This window comes from Lathyrus oleraceus, chromosome 7 (genome assembly GCF_024323335.1).
Source record: "Lathyrus oleraceus cultivar Zhongwan6 chromosome 7, CAAS_Psat_ZW6_1.0, whole genome shotgun sequence".
NCBI lineage: Eukaryota > Viridiplantae > Streptophyta > Magnoliopsida > Fabales > Fabaceae > Lathyrus > Lathyrus oleraceus.
In genome coordinates, this window is record NC_066585.1 from 107,511,395 (window position 1) to 107,532,347 (window position 20,953).

The 20,953-nt window shown below is 43.2% G+C and overlaps 1 pseudogene; it reads right to left on the minus strand.

The window, feature by feature from the left end:
* Nucleotides 1–304: 304 nt before the first annotated feature.
* Nucleotides 305–404, minus strand: LOC127108735 (uncharacterized; annotated as a pseudogene).
* Between the last annotated feature and the right edge of the window lie 20,549 nt (nt 405–20,953).

Sequence of the window (20,953 nt, forward strand, 5' to 3'; positions counted from 1 at the left end):
ATCGAAGCAAACAACTTTGAACTTAAACCTTCGTTGTTGCAGGCTGTGCAACAGAACCAATTCTCTGGAAATCTTACCGAAGATCCAAACCTTCATTTATCCGTATTTGTCCAATACGCTGATACTGTTAAAGCTAATGGTGTCACTTCAGAGGCAATTCGACTTCGTCTTTTTCCTTTCTCATTAAGAGATAGCGCTAGAAGATGGCTTCAATCTCTTCCTTCCAACTCAGTCACCACATGGAACGAGTTGAAGAAAGTTTTTCTTGCCCGATATTTTCCGCCAAGCAAAACAGCTATGTTAAGAGCCCAGATAAACGGATTTAAACAGAAAGATAACGAGTCTCTTTTCGAAGCATGGGAAAGATACAAAGACATGATGAGACTTTGCCCACACCATGGTTTGGAAGACTGGTTAGTAATTCACACATTTTATAATGGTCTCTTATACAACACAAGGTTAACAATAGACGCCGCTGCAGGTGGTGCACTAATGAACAAACCTTATGCTGATGCTTACCAGCTTATCGAGAGCATGGCCCAAAACCACTATCAGTGGGGAACCGAACGAACGAATGTGGAAAAACCTCAACCGAAAACTGGCATGTACGAGATAAGTAACCTTGATCACGTCAATGCAAAAGTGGATGCTTTGGTCCAGAAAATTGAAAGTTTAAACGTATCACCTCCAGCAGTCGTGGTTGCTATAACTCAGAATTGCGAGGTCTGTGGAATCCAAGGCCACACTCCTGCGGAATGTCAACTCTTGACTGGAATCCAAACAGAGCAAGTAAACTATGCTCAAGGAAGCCCCTATTCGAATACCTATAACCCAAATTGGAAGAACCATCCAAACTTCTCATATAAGAGTAATAATGCTTTATACGCAACTGGACAGTCTCCAAGTCAAGCCCCATCTATACCTCCGGGATATCAGAAACCGAATCCTAACAATAATACCCCTAGAAAATCCAACTTGGAAATCATGATGGAAAACTTTATAGCTTCCCAACAACAAACCAATAAAGATTTCTTAAACCAGAACATACACACTGGCGAACAACTTAAACAACTAGCAAGCAAAGTAGATGCCTTGGCTACCCATAACAAAATGCTGGAAACGCAAATATCTCAAGTAGCTCAACAACAAGCACCTACTGCTGCACCAACTGGTACATTCCCTGGACAGCCCCAACCCAATCCGAGAAGCCAAGCTCATGCAATTATATTAAGAAGTGGAACGGAAGTGGAAGGACCGTCTGACCCAAGGATAGAAAACCAAAACCCTAAGAAATCTACTGAGGAAAGTGAACCTAAGGAAAAGGAAGAGAGTAATAAGGAAACCCTAGAAAAGAAGGAACCTTATGTACCTCCACCACCTTACAAACCACCTATACCTTACCCTCAAAGGCTTGTTAAAACCAAAGATGTAGGCCAATTTAGAAAATTTGTTGATCTCCTTAAACAATTAAACGTTACAATTCCGTTTACCGAAGCTATTACGCAGATGCCCTCATATGCTAAATTCTTAAAAGAAATTCTTTCTAATAAGAGGAAACTTGAGGATAGCGAAACCGTTACACTCCCTGCCGAATGTAGCGCTATAATCCAAAACATGCCCCCTAAACTCAAGGATCCGGGTAGTTTCTCTATACCCTGTCACATAGGAAAATTTGTCATCGACAAAGCCTTATGCGATTTAGGAGCCGGAATTAGCGTTATGCCTTTATCCATATGTAAGAAACTGGAAATGGGAGAATTAAGACCGACCAAAATGTCTGTGCAATTAGCAGATCGTTCCATCAAATATCCTGTAGGAATCCTTGAAAACGTTCCCGTACGCATAGGTCAGTTTTACATTCCCACTGACTTCACAATTATGGACATTAGAGAAGATGATACGACACCTATTATACTAGGAAGACCATTCTTAGCAACTGCCGGTGCAATCATAGACGTAAAACGAGGACGACTCACCTTCGAAGTAGGTGAAGAGAAAATTGAATTCATTCTTTCCCAATTCTTGAAAGCACCTGCAATAGGAGATACATGTTATTTCATGGATATCATCGATGAATGCATAAAAGAAGCAGAGTCAGGAGAAGACAAATCATCAGACTATCTTTTAGAGGACAAATCTAAACAATGCTTAGCAATAACACCGGATCCTACGCAGTGTCTTAACAAACCAACCCCTGATTTGAAAACACTTCCCAAAAATCTGAGATATGAATTCCTAGACTTAGAACTTGAACGACCTGTGATAGTTAATGCAGATCTAGGAAGACTCGAAACAGAAAAACTCCTACATATCTTAAGAAAATATCCAACCGCACTAGGATACCACATCACCGATCTCAAAGGAATAAGCCCTTCTATTTGTATGCACCGCATCATGTTAGAAGAAGACTGTAAAACCTCTAGGGAACACCAGAGAAGACTGAATCCGATCCTAAGTGAGGTAGTAAAGAAAGAAATAACCAAGTTATTAGAAGCAGGTATTATATATCCTATATCTGATAGCAAATGGGTTAGTCCTGTACACGTTGTACCAAAGAAAGGAGGCATAACCGTTATTGAAAACGAAAAAGGAGAAACTATAACTAAACGAATCGAATCGGGATGGAGAATGTGCATTGATTATAGGAAACTAAACAAAGCAACCCGAAAAGATCATTTCCCTTTACCATTCATTGACCAAATGTTAGAACGATTAGCTAAACATTCACACTTTTGTTATTTAGACGGTTATTCAGGCTTCTTTCAAATACCAATTCACCCTGATGACCAAGAAAAGACGACATTCACATGCCCTTTTGGTACCTTCGCTTATAGGCGAATGCCGTTTGGTCTGTGTAATGCCCCTGCAACTTTTCAAAGATGCATGATGGCGATTTTCGCCGACTTTCTCGAAAACATCATGGAAGTATTTATGGATGACTTTTCTGTATACGGACAAAGTTTCGAAGAATGCCTTGAAAACCTAGAAAGAGTTCTTGAGCGATGTGTAAAAGTAAACTTAGTACTTAATTGGGAAAAGTGCCACTTTATGGTACAAGAAGGAATTGTTTTAGGACACATCATCTCGAACAGAGGAATTGAAGTAGACAAAGCCAAAATAGAGGTAATCGAAAATCTTCAACCCCCAAGAACTGTGAGAGAAGTACGAAGCTTTTTAGGACACGCCGGTTTTTACCGACGATTCATCAAAGACTTCTCTAAGATAACTAAACCCTTAACTGGACTGTTGATGAAAGATGCTGAATTCATATTCGACGATAACTGTTTAAAAGCATTTCAAACTCTTAAACAAGCATTGATCTCCGCACCCATTATGCAGACACCAGACTGGAATGAACCATTCGAAATAATGTGCGATGCCAGTGATTATGCTGTAGGTGCTCTTTTAGGACAAAGAAAGGATAAAAAGCTTCACGTTATATATTACGCTAGCAGAACCCTGGATGAAGCACAGATGAATTATGCCACAACCGAGAAAGAACTCCTAGCAGTGGTATTTGCGCTAGATAAATTTCGTTCTTACCTGGTAGGAGCCAAAATAATAGTTTACACTGATCACGCTGCTATCAGGTACCTTTTAACAAAAAAAGATGCTAAACCTAGACTCCTAAGATGGATCTTGTTACTACAAGAATTCAACTTAGAAATCAAGGACAAGAAAGGAACTGAAAACGTAGTAGCAGACCATCTCTCTAGACTTGAGAACCTTGAACCGGAAAGAACATCCATTAATGATGATTTCTCGTATGATAAACTCATAGCTACTTTGGAAGAGAACAACTCCGACATGCAAGTAGAAACCACCTTAGCTATATCTGTCACACCATGGTACGCTGATCTAGTCAATTATTTAGCTGCCGGAATAGTTCCACCTACTTTATCTTACCAGCAGAAGAAACGATTCTTCCACGACATAAAACACTATTACTGGGATGATCCCTTACTTTTCAAAAGAGGCCCCGATGGTATCTTCCGTCGATGTATACCCGAAGAAGAGATAGAAAATATAATCCAACACTGTCACTCTGCGCCTTATGGCGGACACACAAGTACATCCAAAACCTGCTCAAAAATCCTACAAGCCGGCTTTTATTGGCCGACTATATGGAAGGACGTACATGCGGCTATTAAGGAGTGTGACAGATGTCAACGCACGGGAAACATATCTAGACGTGACGAGATGCCACAAAAAGGTATTTTGGAAGTAGAGATTTTTGACGTGTGGGGGATAGACTTCATGGGACCTTTCCCATCCTCTTTCGGTAACAAATACATACTCGTGGCAGTTGACTACGTATCAAAATGGATCGAAGCTATAGCTTCTCCAACAAATGACACCCGAGTAGTAACTAGACTCTTTAAAAATATAATATTTCCGAGATTTGGCATCCCAAGAATAGTAGTCAGTGATGGTGGATCACACTTTATATCCAAGGTACTCGAAAAACTACTACTTAAATATGGAGTGAGACATAGGATAGCAACACCTTACCACCCTCAAACCAGTGGACAAGTGGAAGTATCTAACAGAGAAATCAAGCAAATACTAGAAAAAACGGTCGCCACTTCAAGGAAAGATTGGTCATTGAAATTACCAGAAGCTTTATGGGCATACCGAACTGCTTATAAAACTCCCATAGGGACGACCCCATTTAAGCTCATTTATGGAAAATCCTGTCACCTCCCGGTAGAATTAGAACATAAAGCCTATTGGGCTATTAGAAATTTAAATTTGAATTATAAAGCCGCCGGTGAAAAGAGAATCCTTGACATAAACGAATTAGAGGAACTCAGAAGAGACGCCTATGAAAATGCCAAAATCTATAAAGAAAGAACAAAACAATGGCATGACAAGCGTATATCAAGGAAAATCTTCAAGCAAGGCGACGCAGTACTTTTGTTTAACTCTAGACTAAAGTTATTCCCGGGAAAACTACGATCCAGATGGTCAGGACCTTTTCATATCACTAAAATCTTTCCCAGTGGAGCGGTAGAAATAAAAGGACAATCTACAGAACCGTTCACCGTAAACGGGCAACGTCTGAAACATTATCACTATGCGGAAACCAACGAGGATTCGCAAATTCTACACTTAGACGAAACGCCCCCAGGACTCATAGACTATATTTAACAGTTTCTTTGTCGAGCTTGCGACATTTAAACAAAGCGCTTAGTGGGAGACAACCCACAAAATTAATTTGTTATTTTATTATTCTATTATTATTATCTTTTCCTTATTTTTCTCTTAATCATTTCTTTTAATTTCTATTTAGTATTCATTATTGATTTATTCAAAAAGAAAAAAAAATATATCTATATATAATAATAATAATTCTTTTCTTCTTTCGGCATTTGGCCAAATCCTGACTTAAACTCATGTTTCTTTTCTCTAGCTAACACTACCCATGACGAACGGCACGCAAAACGCCTGTTACGAACTGTCGCATCCTGCGAAAAATCAACCGGCGAGCCTAAAAATAAAAACACACACAGAGCCGCCACTGCGCGTTATTTATCCCAAGATAGGGAAAGGAAACGCTCAGAGAAACCTGGAAAGGAAATGGTCTCGCGACCAGAGAGAAAGGGTAAGGGAGTCGGTTACGCAAGGGGAAGGTATTAGCACCCCTCACGTCCGTCGTACTCGACGGGATCCACGTTCTAAGAAAGAATAGGTTGCTAAAACATCACACACACACAGGGAACGCAGGTGGGGTTAAGAGAAGGGAGCTCGATAAGGTATCGCACCTTAGGCCTACATATCTTGTCTGGAACAAGAATCAGAGCCACTGTAGTTCGGCTTACGCACGCCAAACAATACAAAACATACAAACAAGCAAGGGTGGCAAACATGGAGCCCGACAACCACTAGATGGAATTACGTCGGCATCCGAACCAAAACACGCTCAAAAGGGCAAACGTGGAGCCCGACAGCCAATCCTGGGCTTACGTCGGCATCCGAGCCAAAACACGCACAAAACGGCAAACGTGGAGCCCGACTGCCAATCACTGGGCTTACGTCGGCATCCGAACCAAAACACAATCAGATAACAATCAAACACACGCAAAAAAAACAAAAGGTTGCCCGGAGAGGTCTCGCACGACCCCCTGCCTACATACCTCGTCTGGCACGAGGATCAGGGCGATGTAGTTCCCCTGAAAGGGAAAGAAAGAACATGCAAACTAGTAGGGAGTCGGGAACTCGAGCCTACAAGTCATCAAGCAAGCAAGAAGAGACGCCGAGACGTCAGAAGAAATGGCACACACAGACTAACAGGGAGTCGGGAACTCGAGCCTGATAGCTGCGAAACAAAACACACGCAAAAAAGAAAAGGGTGCCCGGAGTGGTCTCGCACGACCACCTGCCTACATACCTCGTCTGGCACGAGGATCAGGGCGATGTAGTTCCCCTGAAAGGGACTAAATTGTTAACCAGAAACCGGGGAAAGACACACGACTAGGGAGCTGAGACTCGAGCCTAATGTTGTCATGCATCGTTAACCCTAAGTTCAGTTTTCTATCCTACTTGCATAAGCAAACTATTCCTAACCAGGAAAGAAGCCAGCACACAAGCATACAGCATAATTCAAGCATACATCAAATGAGAACAAGCATCTCAAACAGATATTCACACAGCACGCACTATAACCAAACAAGTGGCTCACACAATAGGTTTGACTGCCGAAGCGAGTCGTCTGTACGGGCTGGGTTTGCTCTTAACCTTGCCATTACGAGGCTAAGGTGAAGCAGATGAGAGGTGAAGTGAGGATCAGACCTCACAGCTCTTATCCCTAACCAGGGAGAGCTTCTGACAAATGAGCATGGGTCCAGAATGGGGGAACCCTTCTATACTCAGAGACTCTGACACAATGTGCACTGCACAGATCTTGGGCTAGGATCTCAATGCTACAACCATGTAATGGGAGCAAGGAGAAGACTCACAGAATAGTGGGGGACAGACTGCTTGTCCCTAACTTCCACCAATCGCCTTCTTTGAAGGACTTTCACCTGCTTGGGCTTAAAAATAAACAACCACAATCATTGCCTCTTAAGGAGGACTTCAGACATTTTGCCCGGCCCGGTAACAGCCGGGTCTCCAGACTACATGAAGTTTAGGAAGTTACCTCAATGCAAGTTGCTTAAGCAAAGCAAAGCAAAAGTTCACAAGGAACTGAGCAACTAAAGGTACCTGGAAACAATCAAACACAGTTAGTACTCAGACAGACAAACCATAAACAGCAAGTGTTCAAACAATCAGAATATACAACTCAATGCACAATAAGGCAAGCTCAAAGCTCAAGCCTAAGCTTCAAAAACCTACAAAACAATGTTATGTTAGTATACAAACATCAACAACATCAATTAAAATTGATTTGGCTCATTGTCCATGTGCCTTATGCTTTTGATCCTGAAAAATCAAGCAAACATTAGCAACTAGACCACTAGGCCAAGCCTAGGGTCCAAAGCAAGAAAAAATTCCTAAACAGCAAGGTATCTTCAAACCAAATTCAAATTAACATCAAACAAGAGCAAACATCATTGGTCTCATGTTCATTGGTTGTGTAAATCTCAAAATCACCATGTGGATGCATTTGTCCATTTTTAACCATTGCATTTTTCAAGCCAAATCTCAATTTACAAGGCCTATGCAAGAAATGATGATTCCAACACACTCCAAATTCCATTTATGAGGTGTAGCAAAAAGTCCCATCTCCAAATTCCAATTATTTTGAGAGTTGGACAATTTTGCCCCTGATCCAATTCAGTAGTCCAGTTGAAAAGTGACTTTTTGCATTGGCCATTTTTGGGAAAATCCAATTATGCACCCTCAAAGTACATGTCAAATGGAGTTTGTGCATATAAAGAACTTGCACTTTGGACAAAGTATGTGGAAATTATGGCCTCCTGATTACAGGTAATTTCTGAATTTCACTGAGCCCTAATTTTCAAACCATACATTGGATTTTCAAGTTCTTGGACTTTTTGGAAAGGTGAGAACAAGATCTACAACTTTCATGTTGAACAAATTTTCATTTGAAGCTTCCTTGGACACGTGGTCTTGAGGTCCAAAACTTTCCATTTTTGGAAACTTCAGTTACAAGTCACTTTCTATTTTTGGCAGTTTTTGTCCTGACTTGATTTTCTTCAGTTTTAAGCTTTGCAATGTCATTTAACACTTGTTCCAACATGAATGAAGTGTGTCTAACTCATTTCCACCTCCAAATCCATCAGATCATGTACAGTTGTCCACAGTTGACTTTTCATTTGACAGATGAATCAGGCAATGCATAGATCAATCTGAGCTTCAATCTTCAACTGAAATGGCTCAAGGGTGAAACCCTAGCCTCAGTTAGCTCAATATAATCAAAGAATGAACCCCACAACTATCACAAATCCCATCTCCTGATTAAGCCCTGATTGGCCCCAATGCAACTGATTAGGGTTGACCAGTGGTCAAAACCCTAATCTCAAGGAATCTTCTTCAATCTCCAGATGACATCCAACCATGATGATGATGATGTATCATTGCAATCAAGATGAAGACCAACATCCATTGGAGAATCATGAAACCCTAATTCACAGCCCAATCCTCAGATGGCCATGATCAGTCAATAAACCCTAGGCTTGCACTTTTGACTTCCTCATCTCCTGATCAAGACTTGGGAAGATAGCTTGCACAATGTATCCACATGATATGCAATATGCAATGCCTAATGACCTAAAATGAAATGCAACATATGTTAATGCTAGTCCCAAGAGAGGAGGGCAAATTTTGAGGTGTTACAGCTGCCCCTATTCAATCCACTGTGAACCTGTCGATACGAAATAGCCTCGGCTTTCGGATGATCAGGATGAAGAGTGATTGAATACCAAGAACAGACGAACAATTTGCACTCTGATGGGATGATAATTAACAACGCCTGTCAGCATCGGCGAAGAAACAAGCTCGAAAAAAAACGTCGACCTGGATACCAAAATAAATGGTAACGCAAGGATAACCATGGCCTGAACACCACTCATCCGCTCGGGATTATTATTCCTTTCTTTTTTCATGCTTTTCTTGAACCCCGAAATTTCTGCTGATTTCTTTTTCTTTTCTTGAACCCCGAAATTTTCTCCGCTCTTTTTCATTTTCTTGAACCCCGAAATTTTCTCTGCGCAAACGACCCTCAGATCTCTGCATTTGAACCCCATTCTCCTGTTTGCCAAAATAAATGGACCCCATTCTCCGATTTGGACCCCAGTCGCCTGACGATAACCCGCGATCGCCAATATGAACCCCGTTCTCCAGAAAATGCCGCAACATCTCCCTTTCTCCATTTGAACCCCATCTCCAGAAAATGTCTCCACATTTCCTTTTCTCCATTTGAACCCCGTTCTCCAATCTCTCGTGATAATTCCGCTGGCAACGCCGGAAATAACACCAAACCACTCTGAGGGCGACATATCAGAGGGTACACCTTCACAAAAGGAAGGTAACATGTGTATCTCTTCCTCAGAAGACACCCGTAACGACCTCCACTGGAATCCGCCAAAGTCTAAGGTGACACATGAACAGAAGATAATCCTGCGGACCTCATCCTGGATATAATCTTCAACTCTATCTCCATTTGAACCCCAGAAAATGCCTCAGCATATACTCTTCTCTGATTGAACCCCGATCTCCAGAAAATGTCGCAACATCTCCTTTTCTCCATTTGAACCCCGGAATCGCGCTGATCGCGTAACGTCTTCTGATATCATTTCCATCTCTGTCCGACGGAAACATTTCCTCCAATATCGCACTACTGGGGAACAATGCTGATCTGACGTCTTGGTACCACACTCCTCAGAGTAACACTTTCAACCAGACACTGACTGATGACTGGGAGAAAACTCGACGTTTACTGGACATCGAACAATGATGTTGACAGGACATCGAACAATGATGTTGACAGGACATCGAACAATGATGTTTACAGGACATCGAACAATGATGTTGACAGGACATCAAACAATGATGTTGACAGGACATCGAACAATGATGTTGACAAGACATCAAACAAGGATGTTGACAGGACATCAAACAAGGATGTTGACAGGACATCAAACGAGGATGTTGACAGGACATCAAACAATGATGTTGACAGGACATCAAACAATGATGTTGACAGGACATCAAACAAGGATGTTGACAGGACATCAAACAAGGATGTTGACAGGACATCAAACAAGGATGTTGACAGGACATCAAACAATGATGTTGACAGGACATCAAACAATGATGTTGACAAGACATCAAACAATGACCGACCAGACATTAAACAATGACTGGGAAATAACTCGACGTTTACTGGACATCGAATGATGATGTTTACTGACACCAAAGAAAGCTCGACCAGACACTTACTGATGACTGGGAAATACTGTTGTTCCAAACTCACAATGCTGAACTCCTCGGAGTATCGTCTTCATTGTCCGGCAAAACCAATCCTCAAGCGGTAACCACGGCTCGAATCGCGCTGATCGCGTAACGTCCTCTGATTTTATTTCCATCTCGGCCCGACGGAAAAGCTTCCTCCAGTATCGCACTACTGGGGTACATCTCTGATCCAATCATGAGGCTAAACTCTTCGGAGTAACATCTTCACCTCTGGGCAAACCACCTCTCAAACAATAACCACGGTTTGAGACTAGCTCTATGCTTGCAATGATGATGCATGATCTTTTTCTGCGTAATGCTTCATAGTTATGGAAATGCTACGCGATTTATTATTTTTCTATGCAATATGCTATGCTTACGCTACATGATGAATGCATAAAAACGTCCCCCTCAAGGGATTCTGCTGGGGAGCACGAGACACTCTGCTGAGGAACCCGTCAATACTCCGATTCCACCCTGCTGGGGAATAAGAACTGCTGCTGGGAAAAGTCAACCCTTGCTGGGGAAGAACCTCCTTTGCACCCAATCCGCTCGAGAAACTGCTGGAGATAGGAACCACCAACACTCTGTGGGGATACCACAATCTTTGACTTGCTGGGGATATCAATCCCGACTCCGCTTCGAGAAACCCTCACAGATACCTGACAACTTCACTGGGGAAACACTTACAGATACTCTGCTGGGAAACTGTCACCTCCAGGCCTGGTAACTGGGGAAGCATCGATCTAATCACCCGCTGGGGATAACCACCTTGACCATGCTAGGGAAACGCATACTACTCCGCTGGGGAAAACACATGCAATCCATAGGTAGAATCAACTCAGCTGGGCATGCAAACATCCGTCCGCTACGGGAACTTGTCCAATCCACTGGTAGGATGAACGCTGCTGGAGATATATTTCATTGAAACCCGCTTCACTCGGGGAACTGCTGGAGATATATTTCTTTGAAACCCGCTCCACTCGGGGAACTGCTGGAGATATATTTCATTGAAACCCGCTCCACTCGGGGATAGCAACCTTCGGGCCTGGCTGCTGAGGAAACATCGTTGCAAACCTGCCGGGCATAACCATCCTGACTCGGCTGGGGAAGTCACAGACCTTGGATCTGCAGGGGAGCTAGTCCCATGACTCTGCTTGGGGACCTAGCTGAGGAAATGAGAAAAGTTGGTACAGAACACCCGTCGACTCGTCGAACCACGGTATCTACCTCCCAATCTCGTATCAGCTTTCCACTTTTGAGAACTCCCAGACTCGTCTGGACCTTTTCTGCTCCATCATCTTGTATTCCAAGTCGCGCCGCGATCGACGGAAACGTACTCCTAGGAGTTATACAGAAATTCCAATTTTTCGACTTTGAAGAGTCTTCTTGGTTAATTCCAAATATCGTCGGACGTCCCTCCGCCGTCTCTCCGTTCCTCCTTCGTCCTTGATCGAACCCTGCGGGGAATTACAAACTTTCAAACCTTCCGATTTTGAAGAGTCTTCTTGATTATCATCAAGGATCGTCGTACGCCGCAACGTCACTTCATCGTTCTCCATTCATTCATCCCTGAGCGAACTCTCTGGGGATCTATTACTAAAAGCTTCCACATCACAACCTGCAAGTGAGTGAAAATATCCAACAGTTCCTGCAAAACAGATCGTCAGATAAAACCGTGCCCCAGGCGTGTCAAGATTTCAACACTTGGGTCACTCAACCTTCCAAATAAGATTTCAAATTTTCAATCTTATAAACATGCATTGGAAGGAACCTGTATGTCTTAAAATGCAAGATTCTTTATCAAAAATATCTGGATGTTTTTGCAATCAAAGCGGTAATGAAAGACAAAAACAAAATTATTTGACTGAATATGCATTTTATTGATTGGAAAAGTGTGTGGCTCAAATTGAGCAATACAAAAGGAAGCAATTCCTGAAAAGAGGTAATTGCGCTCAAAAGGAAAAATCTATCCTAATGGCAATGTGAAACCCGTGATCTCATCAAGTTCCAACTCGGTTACACCCCATATGTCCTCAGACTCTCCATGCTTTCCGCCTTCTGAACAAGACGTTTCTGATTGATCCCTACCGGGTATTATCCATGATGCCTCAACCAAAGCGCAAACGATCATGCTAGACGCAGTTGTTCGTTTCAATCCCTCTTTTGCCTGGACCGCCCTTTCGGGTTTTCAGTCCACCGGGATACCCCTTTTTGCCCAAGTCGCCTTCTCAGGTTTTCGACCTGCCGGGTGTACATTTTTTCATTTTATCCCTAATTTTTGCCCGAACCTTTCTTTCTGTTTTTGGTTCGCCGGGATGCCCATTTTTGCCTGGACTATTTTGTTCTTTTCGTCCAGCGGGTCAATTCATACGAAGTATTTTTTAACTGCGTCCGCATTCACAGGGGATGGAAAATCTTCGCCATCCATGGTCGTTAACAACAAGGCTCTTGTCGGAGAAAACCTTCTTGACCACGAATGGACCTTCATAATTCGGTGTCCATTTGCCCCTTCGATCGTTTTGAGGAGGAAGGATCCTTTTCAATACCATATCACCTACATGATATATCCGAGGTCGCACCTTTCTGTCAAAAGCACGCTTCATCCTCTGCTGGTACAACTGCCCATGACAGATGGCCGCCAGCCTCTTTTCTTTGATCAGGCTCAACTCTTCACACCGGGTCCTTACCCATTCAGCCTTTTGCAACTTGACATCCATCAGGACTCTCAAAGAGGGAATTTGGACCTCAACCGGTAGCACGGCTTCATTCCATACACCAACGAGAAAGGCTTTGCCCCAGTAAACGCACTCCTCGAGGTTCAGTACCTGGGCTACAAGCTTCGTACTCCGCCACCACTGTGAGTACACTCAAACGTTAGCCGGGCAATAAAAGCTTATTCACCTTAACCTCCCCATCAGACATCAGAATCCGTTCGGATTCAGGGTCAGGCCCCTCCTCCGGGATCGGTTACTCTCAATCTTCCGATTAGAGCACCTCGAGATGTCCTCATCAGGGAACTCAAACTTCATCGGTTGATAATCCTCCAAGGGTTGTTGGGCAAGGTAATCAGACAGTACACTCCCCGATTGCTTTCTGAGAGTGTCACAAATCAGTCAACATTCTTTCGCCTTTTCACAACCCGTCCGGTCGATGCTGGATTCTCAAACCCATACTTGATCGGATCCATCTCGGAAATCCACAAAGTGGTATGAACCAGCATAAACTGTCTCAGTCGGCGAGCAGCCTATGCCAAAGTACAGCAAGTTTTCTCGAACAGTGAATGTATTGTTTCACAGTCGACAAACTTTTTGCTAAGGTAAATTGCATGCTCTTTTCGACAAGACGCGTCATGCTGACCCAATACACCTCGTAGACCCCTTGAAGGCCGTCAAATACCAGATTAACAATTGTTCCTTCCGCAGGAGGCATCAGAATCAGAGGTTCCTGCAACTTTTCTTTTATTTTTCAATGCCCCTTGGCAATCATTATTTCACCTGACCGTTTGATCTTTCTTCATCTTGAATATAGGTTCGCACGTGACTGTCAGGTGAGATGTGAACCATGACAGGTAGTTCAATCTATCTATGAAACCACGAACCTCTCTTTTTCTTTCTCAGTTCAGGCGTTTCTCTTATTGTTCTTTTTTTTTTTTTTTTTTTTTTTTTTTTTTTTTTTTTTTAAGCAGGATCAACCTCGATTCCTCCCTTACAATGAACCCCAATCATCTTACCGGACCGCACTCTGATAGTGCACTCGCTTGAATTCAACCTCAGTTTGAATTGTCCCAACTGGTCAAACGACTTGGCCAGATCTGCCAGATGCCCCTCTTCTGTTTGGGACTTTGCTATCATGTCATCAACATAGCAATTGATTCCACGATGAATCATATCATGAAACAAAGTCACCATGGCTCTCTGATAAGTAGCACCGGCACTCTGCTTCTCTAGAGGTCAGTCTTCTTTCTATGGTAGCTTGCGCACAATAACATTGGTATCCGACCCTGACATATCCTGACATGACCAGGTGAAGGTATCCACATGCTCCTTTAACAGGGCTACCATTCTGCTTTCGACTTGCCCCTGAAGCGGCCCTATTTTCCTATTTCCTTCCTGACCTCGGCGGTGCTTGGTATAACGATCTTGCATCGCCCTCGAGCGGCTGAATCACCCTCTCCTCTTGTCTTGACAACCTGGCTAATTTCCAGCAGATCACAATCTTCTTCGCCTTCTTCTTCAGCCTGATTGCTCGGATTGTCGAAGTCATATGAGGGGTAACCAAATTGTTATCAACGAGATCCGGAGAATTATTTTTGAATTCGGAACGAGACAAATCAAAAAAGAAAAATGAAAATAAACATTGCCATTTTTATTTGTTTTTAAACTGCAAAAATAAATGAAAAACAGGGAACACCGCTTTTTGACTGAAAAACATCCATTTATTAATGATGCAGAAAATGCAAATTTAAACATGAGATGGCCCTTACAATGGACCATTACGTTTCGGGCAAAACGTATGGCTTTCATGCAAATAAAACTGAAAGCAAGAAATTATTACTCTTCAGGATGAATGACAGTGCTGATCTTGTTTAGGCCTTCCAGCTTCCTGGTACACACGATTTTATCCATTGATCAATCTCCCAGTCACTGTCAGTTTCTTTACCCACTGTATAGGCGTGATCTGAATTTTCAGCAATTGCACTCACCATCGCCTGACCATGCGCCGGCATGGGATTAGCATTAACATTCGGAGATGGTGCGAAATTAATAGCCTTGGAATCCACCAGGTCTTGGACTACGTGCTTAAAAGCTTTGCAGTCCTCTACACTGTGCCCGGGAGCACCCGAATGGAATTCACATTTGACATTTTCATCAAAATTGGCTGGCCTTTGATCAGGTCCCATAGGTGCCAAAGTCCTCAACTGTACCAGCCCCATATCTTTCAGCTTTTTCAATAGGAAAGAATATGTCACAGGCGGCCTGTCAAAATGCCGATCACTCATCCTCCTCCTGACTGGATATCCTACCCTCGGAGACCTCCGCTGAAATGGCTGACGCTGCTGTTGCTGTTGTGCAGGCTGATTGTCAGCAGGAATAGTTACCGCAGCGGTGTGCTGGTAGTAACGACCCCTACCGTGTCCTCTCTGGGCGTACACAGCACTCGATTCACCCTCATCCTTGTGCTGGTCATTACCAAAAGATTTCTTCGGTCCAGATGACGAAGCGTTTCCTTGCATGTTCCCCATCTTCAGCCAATCTTCAATCCTTCCCACCCTTTCGACAATTACTTTCTGCCCCAGGGCGAACTCTTGCATGACGTTAATCAGCTCTCCCATCTTCTCTTTCAACTCGAGAATATCTGCACTGGGAAGTTCCATGAGTCTGGGCGTATTGCGTCTGGTGTAATATCTGTGAGGTCGGGTTGAGTGCAAAGGTACAGTTCTACGAGCGCGAGCAATGATTCCTGCAAAACAGCAAACAGGTTAATATGCATGAATGCGACGTCTATCCATATGAGGAAGCTTCTGTCTTTCGATCCTGGTTTCATCGAGACAGATAAAATTTCACCAATAACATTTTGACATCCAGATGTCTCTCAACCAGATTCTCAATCCATCATACTCCCCATATGGCTAGACGTAGATTTGGTGCAGATGAATGCAAAATGAGAATGATGCAGATGTATGCAATGCACTGGGCCATCCTCCAAGTCATCTGATCATCTGTTGCTCTGACCCACAACTCGGATCCCTGGACTGATCACGACCATCTGAAGTCTGACTAACCACAAATCCTACTCAAGGGTTCCGAAATAAACGGAAGACAGATACATCATCATCACCACTGGTCTCTGAGCAGACACACCATCACCATCTGAATCGGCCCAGGGAATCCGAAATAAACGGATCCCCACTGATAAATATCTCGGCCCGGGGAATCCTGAAATAAACGGATCCCCACCGATAAATACCGGCCAGCACTCCGGCGTCTCGGAAATAAACGACCATAAATCCGACTTATAAATATGACTCTGATCCACGAAACAAAAAGTCACCATCAACGTCACCATCTGTACCTGTGATAAAGATCATTCCCTCCCCACTCACGGGTGTCATCTAGGCCAGGGTAAAGTCGGAAGAAACGCAGCATAAATAACCTTTCGCAGAATACCATCATATACACACCCGAAGTATGTAACGATAATATCCCACCAGGGTCTGAACTGCTCGTGATGTCAATGTTCCGCTAAGTGGCGCCATACCACCCGCTTCCCATGAATCACTCTATTCCTAGGTTTCCTAGATTTCACTCATAGCCTGGGTATTGGGCCTTTTACCTCGAGTAACTCCCACCCCAAAACAGAGGAACCACCTGTATAGAGGACGGCAACAACATGATAGTATGATGCATGCAGACATTAATGCAAATATATATACACTGGTTAGAATAATAAATGCAATAAATAACACACAATAAGCAACCCAAACCAATCCTAAAACGCTAGGAAGGACTCGCTTAGGGACGATGGACCAGCATAGGTCTACATCGTAGACATTCCCCAGCAGAGTCGCCAGCTGTCGCATCCTGCGAAAAATCAACCGGCGAGCCTAAAAATAAAAACACACACAGAGCCGCCACTGCGCGTTATTTATCCCAAGATAGGGAAAGGAAACGCTCAGAGAAACCTGGAAAGGAAATGGTCTCGCGACCAGAGAGAAAGGGTAAGGGAGTCGGTTACGCAAGGGGAAGGTATTAGCACCCCTCACGTCCGTCGTACTCGACGGGATCCACGTTCTAAGAAAGAATAGGTTGCTAAAACATCACACACACACAGGGAACGCAGGTGGGGTTAAGAGAAGGGAGCTCGATAAGGTATCGCACCTTAGGCCTACATATCTTGTCTGGAACAAGAATCAGAGCCACTGTAGTTCGGCTTACGCACGCCAAACAATACAAAACATACAAACAAGCAAGGGTGGCAAACATGGAGCCCGACAACCACTAGATGGAATTACGTCGGCATCCGAACCAAAACACGCTCAAAAGGGCAAACGTGGAGCCCGACAGCCAATCCTGGGCTTACGTCGGCATCCGAGCCAAAACACGCACAAAACGGCAAACGTGGAGCCCGACTGCCAATCACTGGGCTTACGTCGGCATCCGAACCAAAACACAATCAGATAACAATCAAACACACGCAAAAAAAACAAAAGGTTGCCCGGAGAGGTCTCGCACGACCCCCTGCCTACATACCTCGTCTGGCACGAGGATCAGGGCGATGTAGTTCCCCTGAAAGGGAAAGAAAGAACATGCAAACTAGTAGGGAGTCGGGAACTCGAGCCTACAAGTCATCAAGCAAGCAAGAAGAGACGCCGAGACGTCAGAAGAAATGGCACACACAGACTAACAGGGAGTCGGGAACTCGAGCCTGATAGCTGCGAAACAAAACACACGCAAAAAAGAAAAGGGTGCCCGGAGTGGTCTCGCACGACCACCTGCCTACATACCTCGTCTGGCACGAGGATCAGGGCGATGTAGTTCCCCTGAAAGGGACTAAATTGTTAACCAGAAACCGGGGAAAGACACACGACTAGGGAGCTGAGACTCGAGCCTAATGTTGTCATGCATCGTTAACCCTAAGTTCAGTTTTCTATCCTACTTGCATAAGCAAACTATTCCTAACCAGGAAAGAAGCCAGCACACAAGCATACAGCATAATTCAAGCATACATCAAATGAGAACAAGCATCTCAAACAGATATTCACACAGCACGCACTATAACCAAACAAGTGGCTCACACAATAGGTTTGACTGCCGAAGCGAGTCGTCTGTACGGGCTGGGTTTGCTCTTAACCTTGCCATTACGAGGCTAAGGTGAAGCAGATGAGAGGTGAAGTGAGGATCAGACCTCACAGCTCTTATCCCTAACCAGGGAGAGCTTCTGACAAATGAGCATGGGTCCAGAATGGGGGAACCCTTCTATACTCAGAGACTCTGACACAATGTGCACTGCACAGATCTTGGGCTAGGATCTCAATGCTACAACCATGTAATGGGAGCAAGGAGAAGACTCACAGAATAGTGGGGGACAGACTGCTTGTCCCTAACTTCCACCAATCGCCTTCTTTGAAGGACTTTCACCTGCTTGGGCTTAAAAATAAACAACCACAATCATTGCCTCTTAAGGAGGACTTCAGACATTTTGCCCGGCCCGGTAACAGCCGGGTCTCCAGACTACATGAAGTTTAGGAAGTTACCTCAATGCAAGTTGCTTAAGCAAAGCAAAGCAAAAGTTCACAAGGAACTGAGCAACTAAAGGTACCTGGAAACAATCAAACACAGTTAGTACTCAGACAGACAAACCATAAACAGCAAGTGTTCAAACAATCAGAATATACAACTCAATGCACAATAAGGCAAGCTCAAAGCTCAAGCCTAAGCTTCAAAAACCTACAAAACAATGTTATGTTAGTATACAAACATCAACAACATCAATTAAAATTGATTTGGCTCATTGTCCATGTGCCTTATGCTTTTGATCCTGAAAAATCAAGCAAACATTAGCAACTAGACCACTAGGCCAAGCCTAGGGTCCAAAGCAAGAAAAAATTCCTAAACAGCAAGGTATCTTCAAACCAAATTCAAATTAACATCAAACAAGAGCAAACATCATTGGTCTCATGTTCATTGGTTGTGTAAATCTCAAAATCACCATGTGGATGCATTTGTCCATTTTTAACCATTGCATTTTTCAAGCCAAATCTCAATTTACAAGGCCTATGCAAGAAATGATGATTCCAACACACTCCAAATTCCATTTATGAGGTGTAGCAAAAAGTCCCATCTCCAAATTCCAATTATTTTGAGAGTTGGACAATTTTGCCCCTGATCCAATTCAGTAGTCCAGTTGAAAAGTGACTTTTTGCATTGGCCATTTTTGGGAAAATCCAATTATGCACCCTCAAAGTACATGTCAAATGGAGTTTGTGCATATAAAGAACTTGCACTTTGGACAAAGTATGTGGAAATTATGGCCTCCTGATTACAGGTAATTTCTGAATTTCACTGAGCCCTAATTTTCAAACCATACATTGGATTTTCAAGTTCTTGGACTTTTTGGAAAGGTGAGAACAAGATCTACAACTTTCATGTTGAACAAATTTTCATTTGAAGCTTCCTTGGACACGTGGTCTTGAGGTCCAAAACTTTCCATTTTTGGAAACTTCAGTTACAAGTCACTTTCTATTTTTGGCAGTTTTTGTCCTGACTTGATTTTCTTCAGTTTTAAGCTTTGCAATGTCATTTAACACTTGTTCCAACATGAATGAAGTGTGTCTAACTCATTTCCACCTCCAAATCCATCAGATCATGTACAGTTGACCACAGTTGACTTTTCATCTGACAGATGAATCAGGCAATGCATAGATCAATCTGAGCTTCAATCTTCAACTGAAATGGCTCAAGGGTGAAACCCTACCCTCAGTTAGCTCAATATAATCAAAGAATGAACCCCACAACTATCACAAATCCCATCTCCTGATTAAGCCCTGATTGGCCCCAATGCAACTGATTAGGGTTGACCAGTGGTCAAAACCCTAATCTCAAGGAATCTTCTTCAATCTCCAGATGACATCCAACCATGATGATGATGATGTATCATTGCAATCAAGATGAAGACCAACATCCATTGGAGAATCATGAAACCCTAATTCACAGCTCAATCCTCAGATGGCCATGATCAGTCAATAAACCCTAGGCTTGCACTTTTGACTTCCTCATCTCCTGATCAAGACTTGGGAAGATAGCTTGCACAATGTATCCACATGATATGCAATATGCAATGCCTAATGACCTAAAATGAAATGCAACATATGTTAATGCTAGTCCCAAGAGAGGAGGGCAAATTTTGAGGTGTTACACGAACGTCACAGCCTTGTGACGAGCGTAACGCCCCTCAGACATGTGAACGTTAGGGAGCCGTTGGAGACGAACGTTACACTTTAATTTTTTACATTCCCCATTCATTTTTCATTTACCACACTTAATTACTCTTCAACCACGTTTTCTTTCTATCTTCCAATCCTTCTCCTATAAATACCTACCAAAACTTCCTTCATTCACCACAAAACAATTCTCTCATATCAAATACATTTCTTTCCAAATCACCCCTTCAAAAAATTCATCACAATGGCGGGAAATCAAAATTTCGGAAATATCATCTTCCGATCCGGAGATGACAACTATCAGCAAGAGCAATTCGAACGTTTCCAACAGCGAGGCGTCGCTTCCACCAGGTACCCCGATTTAACTTGTTTACAACAATTAGGATTACTCCAAGGTATCGAATGGATGCTCCGCCTAGCCGACTTAACCTTCCTTTGCACTCATAATCAACCCAACTACCCATCCCTAACCTTAGAATTCTTAAGTTCATACGACTACACCACTCCCGCCGGTGAAGACGAATTTTTAACCGGTACCGCAACTTCCGCATGTTCAACACTGAGTACTCCTTAACCCAAAACCAATTGAGT